We start from the raw sequence: 14,675 nt of genomic DNA on the forward strand, positions 1-14,675 counted from the left end.
CCCGGGGGACATCACCACACGGGGGACATCACCACACGGGGGACATCACCACCCAGGAGACACCACCCACCCAAGAGACACTACCCACCCAGAAGACATCACCACCCAGGAGACATCACCCACCCAGGAGACATCACCACCCAGGAGACACCACCCACCCAAGAGACACTACCCACCCAGAAGACACCACCACCCAGGAGACATCACCACCCAGGGGACATCACCACACGGGGGACATCACCACCCAGTGGACATCACCCACCCAGGAGACATCACCACCCAGGAGACACCACCCACCCAAGAGACACTACCCACCCAGAAGACATCACCACCCAGAAGACACCACCACCCAGGGGACATCACCACCCGGGGGACATCACCACCCGGGGGACATCACCACCCGGGGGACATCACCACACGGGGGACATCACCTACCCAGGAGACATCACCACCCAGGAGACATCACCCACCCAGGAGACATCACTGCCCAGGAGACACCACCACCCAGGGGACATCACCACCCGGGGGACATCACCACACGGGGGACATCACCACACGGGGGACATCACCACACGGGGGACATCACCTACCCAGGAGACATCACCCACCCAGGAGACATCACCACACAAGGGACATCACCGCCCAGGAGATACCACCCACCCAGGGGACACCACCTACCCAGGAGGGCAGGTAGAGGAAGCTTCTTCCTGACACACTTCATCACCCAGGCTGACACTGAAGCCTCAAGTCCAGGACACAACCAAATATTTTTGGCAACAATAGAGATACGTAGAGACGGAAAGTTTTATTCCCCAGAATGGCAGGGAGCGTCTCCCCATAACAGCAAGATGGTGTGGGCACTGGGGCTGCACCTCCAGGAGGTAAGCAACAGCACGTAGGACCACTGTTGAACACATACATGTGGTAGTGGGGGGGGGGGGGGACAGAATGGGGGGCATGTGACAGACAGGAGAGACTTCAGAGGTGTGCTTGTGGAAATCACCGCAGGGGACACACTCGACTCCGTGCCAAGCACATCTCTGTGTGTGTCCCGCACAATCGGGACGGGAAAGCTAAAGCCCGTTTCCCAGCTGGCCTTGCGGTGGGGACCAGGGTCCATCAGGGCAGGAGTCAGCGGTGGGCAAGGCTCACACCAGGAAATCTGGCCCCGGGCAGCTCTCGGATGGCAGCTGTGGGTTTTGGCCCGAGAGCCACGTGGGGGAGGGGGCCGGGGCGTTTCCGGCTGGATCCCTGACCCTGCTCCTGGCAAGCACGTCCCCGGCTGTCCTGGGATTGTGAAGCCACCTAACACTTGCTCCTTTAAAAAGCTGACGTGGAACCCCCGATACGCGGGAAAGCGGCGCTCGGAATGCAGGGTCTTGTATGCAAATCTCTGCCCAGCTCCTTCAGGAACTCCATGCTAAACCTTTCTGCAGTTGGATCTTACTTAAACCTGAAAGTATCGACAGCAGAAGAAAGCCTCGGGGCAGGTATTTCTTAAAATCCCCTTCCAGCCTCACTCTGTTGAACGGACTTTGTGTTTCCAGTGTATTCTGTTCTATCTGTGGCCAACCGAAAGTTAGAAATGATCGGCTCTGGAGGACCACCTCAGCGTGTACCAATGCACTGTGGCACAACTCCAACATGAATTAATTAACAGAAGGCTCTCTGGGGATAAAAAGACAACCTTGTGGAAGCAAAAGGTCCGTAAATGTTGTTTGAATTGATCGATGTATGGGGCGCCTGGGTGGCTCAGTCGGTGAAGCGTCCGACTTCGGCTCAGGTCACGATCTCGCGGTCCGTGAGTTCGAGCCCCGCGTCGGGCTCTGTGCTGACCGCTCAGAGCCTGGAGCCTGTTTCGGACTCTGTGTCTCCCTCTCTCTCAACCCTCCCCCGTTCATGCTCGCTCTCTCTCTGTCTCAAAAACAAATAGACGTAAAAAAAAAAAAATGAATTGATCGATGTTTGCACAAACTGTTGCCTGAAATCTGTGGACACAGTTGTTGAAATCCTGTCCTTGTTTCGTTTTACGGAGACAAGTCTCCCCTTGTAAATGAGAGCCACGTTCCATGACCACGGGGTGCACTGCCAATGCCATTTTTATATACTCATTTTCACGGAGTTGTTTAAATTCTGCACTTTCTCGCTTGTCTGATACAACTGCGGGTTTCCGCTGGATAACCGACTTGTACTTGACCAAAAGGAAAATGAACTTGAGTGAAGAACCGGTTGGGTCCATCCATCGCTGGGAGTGGCTCCATGCCCGATGCGGCCTCTGCCCCTCAGTTCGACGCCATCGACTGGTCCATAAGCTGCATGGTCTGCCCTCCCCTTTAATCTCCACCCTGGCTGAGAATGATTCTAGCGGACTCTTAACCACAGAAAACACACTGATGGTTACCAGAGGGGAGGTGGGGAGGGGGGGTAGAAACAGGTGACGGGGATTGGGTGATGAGCACAGGGTGCTATAGAGAGGTGTTGAATCACCCTAATATACACCCAGAACTAATATTACACTGTATGGTAACTAACTGGAATTTAGATAAAAACTTGCAAAAAAAAGATGATGATTCCAGAGAACAGGGACTGTGTACCATCCACCTCTCCAGAGGCCACGGGAATTTGCCCATCATGAACTAACACTAAATATGTTGTCCTAAATGAATGATTCCAGAAAGAGTCACCCGCAGGCGGTGATAATTTGCATTTGACAAAAAAGCAAGCCGTGACATGCCTCCTGGCCCCCTGCATCAAAAGCAAATCCTGACAGAGGTGAAGTCATTGCTGAGGGCTGACATCGCCCCTGATGTGTGCGTACCAAGGTCTAAGTCCAGCTAGGGGCAAAAGGAAACCCAGGATGTGTGTGGGAAGCGAAGAGACAACTGTTTGCCCGTTATATCTGCACGTAGGGGCCGCTCACAGAGGCAGTGGCTTTATTTAGCTTAAAAATCAGGGGCGCCTGGGGCCTGTTTCAGATTCTGTGTCTCCCTCTCTCAGCCCCTCCCCCACTCACACCCTGTCTCTCTCTCAAAAAGTAAACATGTTTTAAATGCCTTAAAAACTTTTGAATATAAATATAAAAAGTAAATAAAAATCATGGGACACCTGGGTGGCTCAGTCGGTTAAGCGTCCGACTTCGGCTCAGGCCATGATCTCACGGTTCGTGAGTTCGATCCCCGCGTCAGGCTCTGTGCTCACAGCTCGGAGCCTGGAGCCTGCTTCGGGTTCTGTGGCTCCCTTTCTCTTCCCCGTCCCTCCTCATACTCTCTCTCTCTCTAATAATAAATCAACATTAAAAAAAAAAATTCTTTTTAATAAATAAGTAAATAAAAATCGAACTAAGCCCCCCAGTGACCAACAATGACAACGTCCAGAGCGTGACCGCTTCCTTTCCTGGGCCAGGGCAGCTCAGGAGCCCATCACAGCGGAGGGCCCCATCGTCCGCAAGCCTGGGCTGCCCGGCTCCGCCCTCCGGACTCCCCCACGGGACCCCTCCGGGCGCCACGGCAGACACGGTGACCTGTTTCCCCAGCGGCAGCCCGGCAAGGCCCCCGCCACGCACCCCTCACTGCCCACAGCGTGGCTCATCTGCTCGGGCTCAGGGACTCCCCTACCTCGTTCCAGAAATGTGCGGAATCAGACACCCTGAGGGACAAACTTCACCAGCGGGGCCAGGAGCGGGGGGTAAGTGCTTCATCCTTACCCGCCCCGTGTGTGATTCTGACACAGGGCCCAACAGATTCCTGGGAACTCTTGGAATTTTGACCCAACAGCTCAGTCCACAGTGAGTGCTTGCAGGGTTTGGGGGGTCCCCACGACCAGCCTCGGGCTTGATCATTCACTGGAAGGACTCCCAGAACTCGCTGGAATCTGTTATGTTCGTGGCTGGGGTTCACCAGAGGGAACATCAGCCACGGGAAGAGGCTCACTGGTGGGTCCGAGAATGTTCCAAGTCGTCCTCTCCTGGGGGAGCCGTGGGCGGTGCCCACTCCTCCTGGCATCCACGTGCACACAGCACTGCCAACCCGCTCACCCAAGCCCTGGTGTCCAAAGCCCTGGGGCTCAGGGACGTGGCCGTGACCTCCAGTTGAGCACTGACCTTCAGTCACCAGCCACCCTGGGGGTCAGGCTGACACTGTGTGACCCAAGGCCCCCACCCGATCCCACTGTCAGCAAAGACCATCTGGCGTGGCCCAAAGCCACAAAGCATCCCACCGGGCACGACATTCCAGCGGCCAGAGACCCGCCGGAGGGTTGATCCTCTGCTGCTAGACAGGACACGGACACGGCGTGCCCCACGTTGTCGTGCAGGTGGGTCCAGCGAAACGCTGCCCCTGAACTTGAGGACATCTGAGCAACCCGGGCAGGAAAAATCTCCCAGGCAGCCCCGCGGCCACTCTCGCTTACTACTCAAGTGTGAAAGTGCGATGGATCCACTTAAGAAATTAAAACGTGTTTTTCGGCACATAATTGTTTCTCTTCTCCTCTGCTTTACGGGAAGACTCGTGAAATCGATAAATAGTATTTATCCACAAGCTGTTGGTCTCACTGCCTCTGCTCCTCCGAGGGGTCACAGCACTTTTAACAACAGGCATCATCAAGAAGGAAAGGAAAACAGAGCGTCAGAGCAAAGTCACCTTCATCTGGGGCGGGACTGCCTTTCGTGGTGGCCCCCCACCCCCCACCCCCCACCCCCCACCCCGAGGTGAGAGGCCTGGGCGGGCGGCACCAGGCCAGCGTCTCCCGTCCTTCGTGCATACTTCTGCGACCTGGGAGGGAGGTCACGGAACTTTGTGTGTTTGTTTCTGGGGGACTCGGGCGTTAGGCGACACCAGCCAGGGCCGGAAGGTGCACGAGCGGCCATGTGATGACACAGGACTCCACACTCAGGCCAAACCATCCGCTCTTGCCGTCTGGAAATTCTGAATAATTTCCGCACCAGGGGCCAAGCAATCGGTCAACGGATGCCAAGGGGGCCTGGCGAAGGGTCACGGTGTTGAGTGCGTGGAGAAGACTCGTACAAGGCCCCGCCCTCAGGCACGGACCCGGGGAGGGGACAGTCCCTCTGGGGCAGCAGAGGCACCAAGAGGCCGCCCCACGGCCGTCAGCCCGCAGGCCCGAGAGAACGCATGAAGGCTGCAAACTGCCTGGTCAAGCGTGGCCTGCCCTGACCTGCCGTGTCCGTGGCTTCCGAGAGGCCAGGACACGTGGTCTGCGCCCTCCAGGGAGATCAGCGGAGGAGGCGGAAGCAAGTCTGCCCTGAACCTAGACACCCACACCCCTTTCTCAGACACGCACACCCCCGTCTCCCCACGTCTACCCCAGGGGGCCCTGGCTGCATTCCCAGCAGCCTACAATCGTAGGGTCATTGCGTCCCAGGAATCGTGCTAAGCCCCGTCCATGCAGTCCCGCCCGCGTGAGGTGGGCCCCAGCGCCCTCCTTTTACAGGACAGGGTGACGGGGCAAGACCTGCTCACCACACCATCAGGTCGAGGAGCCCATGGGGCTTGCGTGGCCGGGATCAACCACATGTGTTCCCGGATCTTGCTGTGGGTTGGACTGCCTTTCCCCAAAATTCGTATGTTGGACTCCGAACCCCCAGCGCCTCCACACGTGACCTTATTTGGAAACGGGGCCATCGCAGATGGGATTCGGCAGGTTAAGATGAGGTCACGCTGGAGCAGGGTGGCCCTAATCCAATGTGACTGCTGTCCTCATAAGAAGGGGAATGTGGACACCGACAGGTGCAGGGAAATACCACGTGGTCGAGGGGAGGGGAAGGGAGAGGACGTGAGCACATCCTTCCCCAGCACCTGCGGTGGACCCGGCCCTGCCCCACCTGGATCTCAGACGTCTGGCCCCAGACTGAGAGACAATGAACTTTGGTTAAGCCGCCCTGTTCGAGCGCCTTTGCCCCGGCAGTCGCGGGAAGCTAACCCAGGTCTCCCAGCCGTTGTCCCGGGTTTCCGCGTTATCATCACGTTATCATCACAATATTCCAGGAGAGTCACGGGGTGGCCCTCATCGTATCCATTCCAACCGCACCTGAGGCCCGAGGAAGTGAAACGGTTCCCCGAGACCATGCTGCACGCCAGGAGCGGAGCGGGGGACTAGAACCCGGGGACCTCGTCTTCTCTGAGGCTCTTTCACGGTCTCACGAGGCCAGAGTCGGGAACCCAAATTGTTTTCGGGAAAACATATATTAGAGATCTATATTAGAAGCGCCTCAGATGTTTCATAAGTAACAGCAGCATCACAGCGCGGACGCAGGGCTGGGACACCAACCTTGGTATTTTGAGTGATGAAGACTGTAGACTGGCCCAACCATCCACACGTTTTTCAACATGTCACTTTTCCACCTGGGGGACTAAATATATGAACAGACAATAGCCAGACTGTATGTGACCACAGCTCTGACCCCCAACCCGCGGCCACCAGTCGGGGAAGCCAAGCCGTGGCCTGCAGCAACCAGCCCCAAACGGCCAGGCCTTGATCAACACCCGCCAGCTTCCCTCGCTCTCGCCCCCACCTCCAACTTAGGACAGACGGGGAAAGCCAAATATGTCCCCCCAGCCAACCGCGTAGGATCCTGCTCCTGGTCAGCCCTCCTGACTTCCCCACGCCCACGGCCCCCAGCGGGGCGCACCTGACCCCCTTTTCCACGGTGCGGCTCCCCTCTGCCAGCTCGGAGTCCCCACCCGGCACGGGCGATGGCGGCTGAGCCCCTCTGAAGAAAACAGCCATGACTGTTCTCATTTAGTTCTTCATTTATTTCCACACAGCAAAGCTTTGCCTTCTTTACCACGAATTTTTTCTTCCAGAGCCAAAAGGAAAGCAGATTTCATTTTATATTTTCCTCTACATTCTCCACGAGAGATGCCACCACATCACATGGCCAGAGGGCAGGCAGCCAACCACCAGAGTTCTCCCGGGCTGAGAGACCCTCCGTCGTCGAGAACCGACCCCAACCTCCAAAGGTATGAATCAAGAAAACTTCTGAACGTAAGTGACATCTAGAAACTCTTTGCCCTGACCACAAACATGATGCCCACCGAAACTACTAAAATGAACAGAAATTATTTTCCTCTTTAAGAATATTCCCCAAACTGGGGCGCCTGGGTGGCGCAGTCGGTTAAGCGTCCGACTTCAGCCAGGTCACGATCTCGCGGTCTGTGAGTTCGAGCCCCGCGTCGGGCTCTGGGCTGATGGCTCGGAGCCTGGAGCCTGTTTCCGATTCTGTGTCTCCCTCTCTGTCTGCCCCTCCCCCGTTCATGCTCTGTCTCTCTCTGTCCCAAAAATAAATAAAAAACGTTGAAAAAAAAAAAATTTAAAAAAAAAAAAAAAAGAATATTCCCCAAAGTGGGGCGCCTGGGTGGTTAAGCGTCCGACTTCGGCTCAGGTCATGATCTCATGGTTTGTGAGTTCGAGCCCCGCATCGGGCTCTGTGCTGGCACCTCGGAGCCTGGAGCCTGCTTTGGATTCTGTGTCTCCCTCAATGTCTGTGCCTCCCCCTCTTGCACTCTGTCTCTCTCTCAAAAATAAATAAAACATTAAAAAAAAAAAAAGAATATTCCCCAAAGCACAGAACTTCTAGAACACTGGCGTTCTCACTTGAAAACAAAAGATGAATCGACATAGCATCACATCACATCATTTTTATTTTTATCCTACTCATCAAAAGGGGTTGTTTTCACTAAAAACTAGAAATTAGACATCACAGCGATGACCACACCGTCAACTGCCACGCGGATAACACTGTAGGAATCACCGCCCCCCCCCCAAAATCCCTTCCCTTTGGGGCATTTTGTTTATATTTGAAATTCCAGTAAATGAAAATTGTGCCCTTAAGGAACAAATGTCTGCCTAAACGCGGTCTGAGGAGAGTAACAGACTGAACATCTGCGTTACCTCGGAGGAGTATGAGCCTAAGAAATGAGCGACCACAAAAAGAAACACGAGACAGCCATCTGTCCGTCTTTCTGCAAAGCACCAAAATAGCCACTGGAACTTAATGTCCCTCACTTACCACCAGTGACTACAAGCACCATTATGAGTTCTCTTCAGCTCACGATACAAGTAATATTCCGAAGAAAAAAGGTTTTAATTTTTTTAACTTTGTTTTGAGAGTGCGACAGAGCGGGGGAGGGGAAGAGAGAGACCTTTTTTTTTCCCCCCTAAACAAAGTCCTTTTTAGAAACCTCATCTTCTCTCTCACAGAACAGTCTACCAGGGGCGGAAACACAGGCGTCCCTCCACCGACACCCCCTCGTGAAGGCAGCTCTTCCGGGGGACCCCAAGTTCCCCGGTGGTCTAGTGGTTAGGATTTGGTGCTCCCTCTCTCCCGGGGGGACCCCACATAGACGGGTGTCCCCAGCTCTGGCCTCTGGAGCCTGGGGCTGAGAGCCATCACCCCTGTAGGCTTCCCAAGTGATTAAGAGCTCTCGGCCCTTGAGTAAAGAGACACCCTGCACCTTCGCAAGAGGTTCCCGAACATGTCTGGCCCTGGAACTTGCTCCTTCCTCTGCTGCACCGAACACGCTCAGAAGCAATCGTTTCCTAGCACGCCATGCACGGCTCACTGCGAGCAGGACTGCATAAGTCGCTGGTCTCCTCCAGGGGTCGCGGGTGGGATTCCCGTGTAGCCCAGCAGGCCTGGCACTGTCCCACGCACAGACTGGAACCCTCACGCCCGTAAGTCAGGCAGCGCAGGTCCTCAAGGGGACGAGGTCACCGGCGTCCCACAAACCATCTCTGGCACCGGGGTGCGAACACCAAGCCCCTTTCCTGCTCTGTTCAAACCGGCCACGAGCATTCACTTCTGGGAAGGAAATGAGTAGACAGAATTCCAGGATTCACAGCTGGAGGCTTTCCAGAACCATCTATGGTGAACAGAGGAGTTTAAGATTTCAAGAGAAAACTATACGCTTAAAAACGGATAGCCTTTTGTGTGAATGTATCAGTGACTTTTTTTTTTTTTTTTTAAGGAAAAGCAAAAAACAAAAACCCTGAAAAACTGTTGTGGGTTGTGGTTATTAAGCCCTATCAATATTGTTACCCCACGTCATGAAGTGAATTTCCTAAGGTGTCACCGCAAGATCAGGCACCCACACTTAACTGCGTTGTGAATGTAACTTTTCAGGACGCTGGCACCCAAATTCATTACACAGGTCACCACGCGGGGTTGGGTGACCACGCTATGTTACAGGGCACGATCCCACCTGGAAACAAGGCTGTCCATTGAGTCTGCACGCAAGAGCTTGTCGGTTCTTTTAGAAGTTAATGATCTGGGGGCACCTGGGTGGCTCAGTCGGTTAGGCGTCCGACTTCAGCTCAGGTCATGATCTCCCGGTTTGTGAGTTCGACCCCCGCATCGGCCTCTGTGCTGAGGGCTCGGAGCCTGGAGCCTGCTTCGGATTCTCTCTCCCTCTCTCTCTCTCTGCCCCATCCCCACTCATGCTCTGTCTCTCTCTGTCCCTCTCAAAAATAAACTTTAAAAGTTACTCAATTGTCGAAATGAGTCAGAGAAATGCCATGTGATTTCACTCGTATGTGGAAATTAAGAAATGAAGGAACAAAGGAGAAAAGAGAGACAAGCCAAGAAACAGACTCTTAACTATGGAGAACAACTGGTGGTTACAGGAGGGGACAAGGGTGGGGCACCGGATGAAACAGGTGGCAGGGACTGAGGACACTCGTGATAATGAGCAGGGAGTAAAGTGCAGAACTGCTGAATCACCAGACCGTGCACGTGAATCTAATGTAACACCGCACGTTAACTACACTGGAATCAAAATTAAAAACTTAATTAAAAAGGGGCGCCTGGCTCACTCGGTTGGGAGAGCATGTGACTCTTGATCTCGGGGTTGTACGTGTGAGCCTCACGTTGGGTGTAGAAATTACGTTTAAAAAAAGAATCTTCGGGCGCCTGGGTGGCTCAGTCGGTTAAGCGGCCAACTTCGGCTCAGGTCATGATCTCTCGGTCCGTGAGTTCGAGCCCCGTGTCGGGCTCTGGGCTGATGGCTCGGAGCCTGGAGCCTGTTTCAGATTCTGTGTCTCCCTCTCTCTGACCCTCCCCTGTTCATGCTCTCTCTCTGTCTCAAAAATAAACGTTAAAAAAAAATTAAAAAGAATCTTAAAAAAAGACTTAATTAAAAAAAGTTACTCAACAGTCAACCAGGACCATGAGCCGCGTATTTCTAGAAAGTTTATAATGCTGTTAATCTTTGCCATTAGGGGACATTTAAGTTGTACGTCCTACTGCAATAACCTTCTTAAACTCTAATTCAGAGAGCTGTTAATTATATCACGCAATGATGTTTCGATTACCTATAAAGTTTAATTTACTGCAGGCATAAGACCTAATAATACATGTGAAAACCTACTAATTTCGTTCAAGAAAATGGCTACATAATCAGAAATGCAAGCACACAGACTAGCCCAGCTGAGATGGGAAACATCAGTGGAAAATATCACTTAGTCGTTTGTACTTTTACAGCTCACTACTTATTTCCCTAGATGGCTTATTTCTAATTATTATGAGGAGTACTTTACATCATGCTGTTATCCTAAATTCTTTGACAGTTCTCAAGTGTCACTGGTAATGGGCAAATCACAGTCGCTCTTTTTCTGCAAAAGAAATAAAGCACCGTGCTAAGAATGCAAAAGACCGACTATTTCTAAATACAGCAAGAGAAATTATCTTTCAGTTTTTACGCTGAAAACTGCATCCTCAATTTCAAAACGTCTATTCCCTACCTTCATCGAGAGATCATAGTATCCGATTGTTCTGATTTGATTCCCCTCTGACACACCTCATCGACTTTGCCCGCTGTTTTACAGAGTAAGACATCAGACTCTGACCTTCATGCATACGTTAGCCAGCTCCAGACGAGCGTTCACGTCCAGCCGACTTCACCTCTCCTGTTCCAGGTTCGCTCAGTGACTCCAGAAAAGCTACAGCTCTGGGCACAACCTCCCAGGCGTGTCTGTGCGAATCTCATCATCCCTCTTCACTTGCTTAAGGGCTTTATTCTTAAGAGAAAGACCTGTGCTCGCTTCGGCAGCACATATACTGAAATATGTTAAGAGAAAGACCAAAACTCTCACCCCAGCCCCATCCTGGACACCCTTACGTCCCCCCTGCCTTCCACACCAGGCGTTAGTGCTGCACTGAAAACTGCCCTTGTGACCTGTTCCCGGACCCCTTCTCACCGTGGCTCACAGGCCCCTAGACAATGTGCAGTCACAAAATGGGGACCTTAGCGGAGCACCCGGAACCCAGCAACCATCCACAGATGATGGCTTTTCCCGTTTTAAAAACACCATGAGGGGGCGTCTGGGTGGCTCAGTCGGTTAAGTGTCCGACTTCAGCTCAGGTCATGGTCTCGTCGTTCGTGAGTTCAAGCCCCGTGTCAGACTCCTCACTTACAGTGCAGAGCCTGCTTGGGATTCTCTCTCTCCCTCTCTCTCTGCCCCTTCCCTGCTTGCTCTCTGTCTCTCTCTTTCGAAATAAATATATAAACTTAAAAAACATAAAAACTTGAGGCACAATGGATGGGCCGCACAAACAGAGGCTTCTATAGCCGGTTTCTATAGCCGGCAGCCTGAAGGGGTCCCCCTGGAGTTGTGAGAGAGCAGCCCCACACTCTCGTGTCACTTCCTTCACACGACAGTGTCCCCCACGGCCGTCTCTCACTTCTCCTCTTTCCAGCAAGCATCTCTTCTGGGATGTTCTGCACCGCAGGGCGCCCCGACCACGGGCTCCTGGCCGCGTTGCCGTTGGCTCACGGCTCATGGAGGCAGAGAGGGAGGTGAGCATGTCCCAAGTGGCCCAGCCGCCAGTCAGGCGCTGTGCCAGGGCGTGAACTGGGGATCTCAGACGACCTGCTCTCCGCCTTATTCTCAGCCCCGCCGCACTACGATGAGCAAATGACACAAAGGGCACCTCGCCGAAACACTCCATTATCTGGTGTCACTGCCAAGCACACACCAGAAGTGCGAAGAAAGATCACTCAAGGCCAAAGGGTATCTGGTAGGAAACTACTCAGAATACATCTGCAGTAAGTGTTAACGTGGCCAAGAGGGAGTTAAATGGAGCTCTGATCAACTGTGACGGCTGATCTGACCCCTTAATACTGAAAATACAGCCAGGACATGTCATTTCTATTTTGACACCATAAACCCCTTAGGTTTTTAATTATTAATTTTTTCATAATTTAAAGTTATATTCATTTTTTTTTCAACGTTTTTTATTTATTTTGGGGACAGAGAGAGACAGAGCATGAACGGGGGAGGGGCAGAGAGAGAGGGAGACACAGAATCGGAAACAGGCTCCAGGCTCCGAGCCATCAGCCCAGAGCCTGACGCGGGGCTCGAACTCACGGACTGCGAGATCGTGACCTGGCTGAAGTCGGACGCTTAACCGACGGCGCCACCCAGGCGCCCCATAAAGTTATATTCATTTTATCAATTAAAAAGTTCTCAAGTTTTCAGTAGCAAATACCATTAAACTAATATATATTTGTGCATACACACGTAATTAGAAATCAGCCATGGCACCCCCCGCCGAGCTAAAAAAAGGGTAAAAGTCAACCAGGGAATAAATAGCCGCTTACTTTTGAGACGTAACACAGGGCAGAAGGAACTAACATCTTAACATGAGAAAAATCTTCCATGATACCAATATCAAGCTATAGTTTCTTTTCTCCTTTTTAAAAAGATTTATTTCCATCTGACCGTGTAAAACTGACGTAATCGCCAATTAGAGCCCCACGCAATTATTTTCCCAATCAATTTACATTGCTCCTTAACAAGCCTGACAGCTACTTTTAAACGAAACATTATGAAATATTCTCCAATTAAGTAAAGAATTATTTAACAGATAAATATTCTTAATGGGGCTCTCTCGTGGTTGTAAATGAGCTGTGCACCTGATTAAACCCCACAAGCTTGTCTGCACTAGTGTAATTTTTACAAATGAGATAGAATGGAGGAATCGTAAAGAATGAATTAATCACGAAACGATCAGGAGTTCGGTCACACAAGAGCTCGTTATTCACATTGGTTAAGTTGGAGAAGGAAGTATTACTACCGTACAATATACCAAGGTCTTCAAGGTCTGTGCGGGGCAATTTCCTCCACTGGACCCTTGTCGATTCCAGTGCAGGCGGTAACCACCGTTCAGGGAAGCCCACCTTCCGAGACATGTGACAACATGACATACCCACCTTTCGGCACACGGCACATCTACCGGAGTCTCCATCCGGAACGAGATTTTCTATCGTTACAAGTCCTAAGGTCAAGGGGGGCCTGGATGGCTCAGTAGGTTAAGCGTCCGACTCTTGGTTTTGGCTCAGGTCATGATTTCACGGTTCATGACTTCCGGCCCCGTGTCCGGCTCTGTACGGACAGTGCAGAGCCTGCTTGGGATTCTCTCTCTCCCTCTCTCTCTCTCTCTGCCCCTCCCCTGCTCTCTGTCTCTCTCAAAATAAATGAATTAAATGAAATCAAAGGGAAAAAAAAAAAAGAAATCTTAAGGTAATGATAGTGAATGTCCCAGACGCTCGAAAACCAGGTTTCATATAAGGTCACCCAAACACAGAACACTTGTCAGTGCAGAGCACGCACAGCCTGGAAAAACCAGGGAGGGAGTCTCCGTGTGAACGGGAATTTATCTCAAAAGGTACTGGGCAGATACCGTGTGCCAGGTGCTGGAAGGTCCCTGGGGGTACAAAGATCAGTCCCCTATTTTCAAGGACCTCAGTCCAGGGAGGGCCACAGGGCATCACTGGAGCATGGAGAGGCTGGCCCGACGGGGGAAGAGGCTTCGTCCAGAGGGGATGCCGGAGCCCTCCGAAGGAAGGGAGCCCTTCTGGGGGTCGCTCACTCCAGGGCACCCACACCTGCCGCCGTGACCACCCAGTGACAGCCAGTCTCGGTGCACTCACCTGAGGCGTGCCTGTGGAACAAGCATAACCCAAACCAAAGATGTCCTCGTGCTGGTTATGAAAGAGAGGCTCAGAGCACAGAGCTGGGCAGGGGGACAGCAGCAGTGCAGGCAGCGGTGGCTTTTGTACGGATGTTAAAGTGATTCGATTGTATCGGCAGTGCGATGCTAAGAAGAGACCAGGTGACGTTTAGATCCTACAACTCTACACGGAGATCTTTTTTTAAAAATATCTTCTTGGGGCGCCTGGGTGGCTCAGTCGGTTAAGCGTCCGACTTCGGCTCAGGTCATGATCTCATGGTCCGTGGGTTCAAGCCCCGTGTCGGGCTCTGTGCTGACAGCTCAGAGCCTGGAGCCTGTTTCAGATTCTGTGTCTCCCTCTCTCTGTGACCCTCCCCCGTTCATGCTCTGTCTCTGTCTCAAAAATAAATAAACGTTAACAAAAATATATATCTTCTTACTGAAAGTTCTGAAGGCCATTGAATGCATGAACCGAAAATTCCCTTCCCCCACCAAAACTATTTTTTAATGCAATTGTGACGAGTAGGGCTCTCAGGACACAATAACTGCTTTAAATTTTGTTAATGTTTTTTTAAAATTTATGATTGAGAGACAGAGACAGAGCATGAGCATGGAAGGGGCAGACAGAGGGGGAGACACAGAATCCGAAGCGGGCTCCAGGCTCTGAGCTGTCAGCACAGAGCCCGACGCGGGGCTCGAGCTCACAGAC

At 52.2% G+C, this 14,675-nt stretch overlaps 1 long non-coding RNA gene across 1 annotated transcript; it reads right to left on the bottom strand.

The window, feature by feature from the left end:
• Positions 1 to 8,114: 8,114 nt before the first annotated feature.
• Positions 8,115 to 10,121, bottom strand: LOC131508692 (uncharacterized). Its single transcript, XR_009260106.1, has 2 exons — positions 9,219 to 10,121; positions 8,115 to 8,879 (listed from the first exon to the last, which is right to left on the bottom strand). It is a non-coding gene; the product is annotated as an uncharacterized LOC131508692 (long non-coding RNA).
• Between the last annotated feature and the right edge of the window lie 4,554 nt (positions 10,122 to 14,675).

The sequence above is a fragment of the Neofelis nebulosa genome, chromosome 4 (genome assembly GCF_028018385.1).
Source record: "Neofelis nebulosa isolate mNeoNeb1 chromosome 4, mNeoNeb1.pri, whole genome shotgun sequence".
Taxonomy (NCBI): domain Eukaryota; kingdom Metazoa; phylum Chordata; class Mammalia; order Carnivora; family Felidae; genus Neofelis; species Neofelis nebulosa.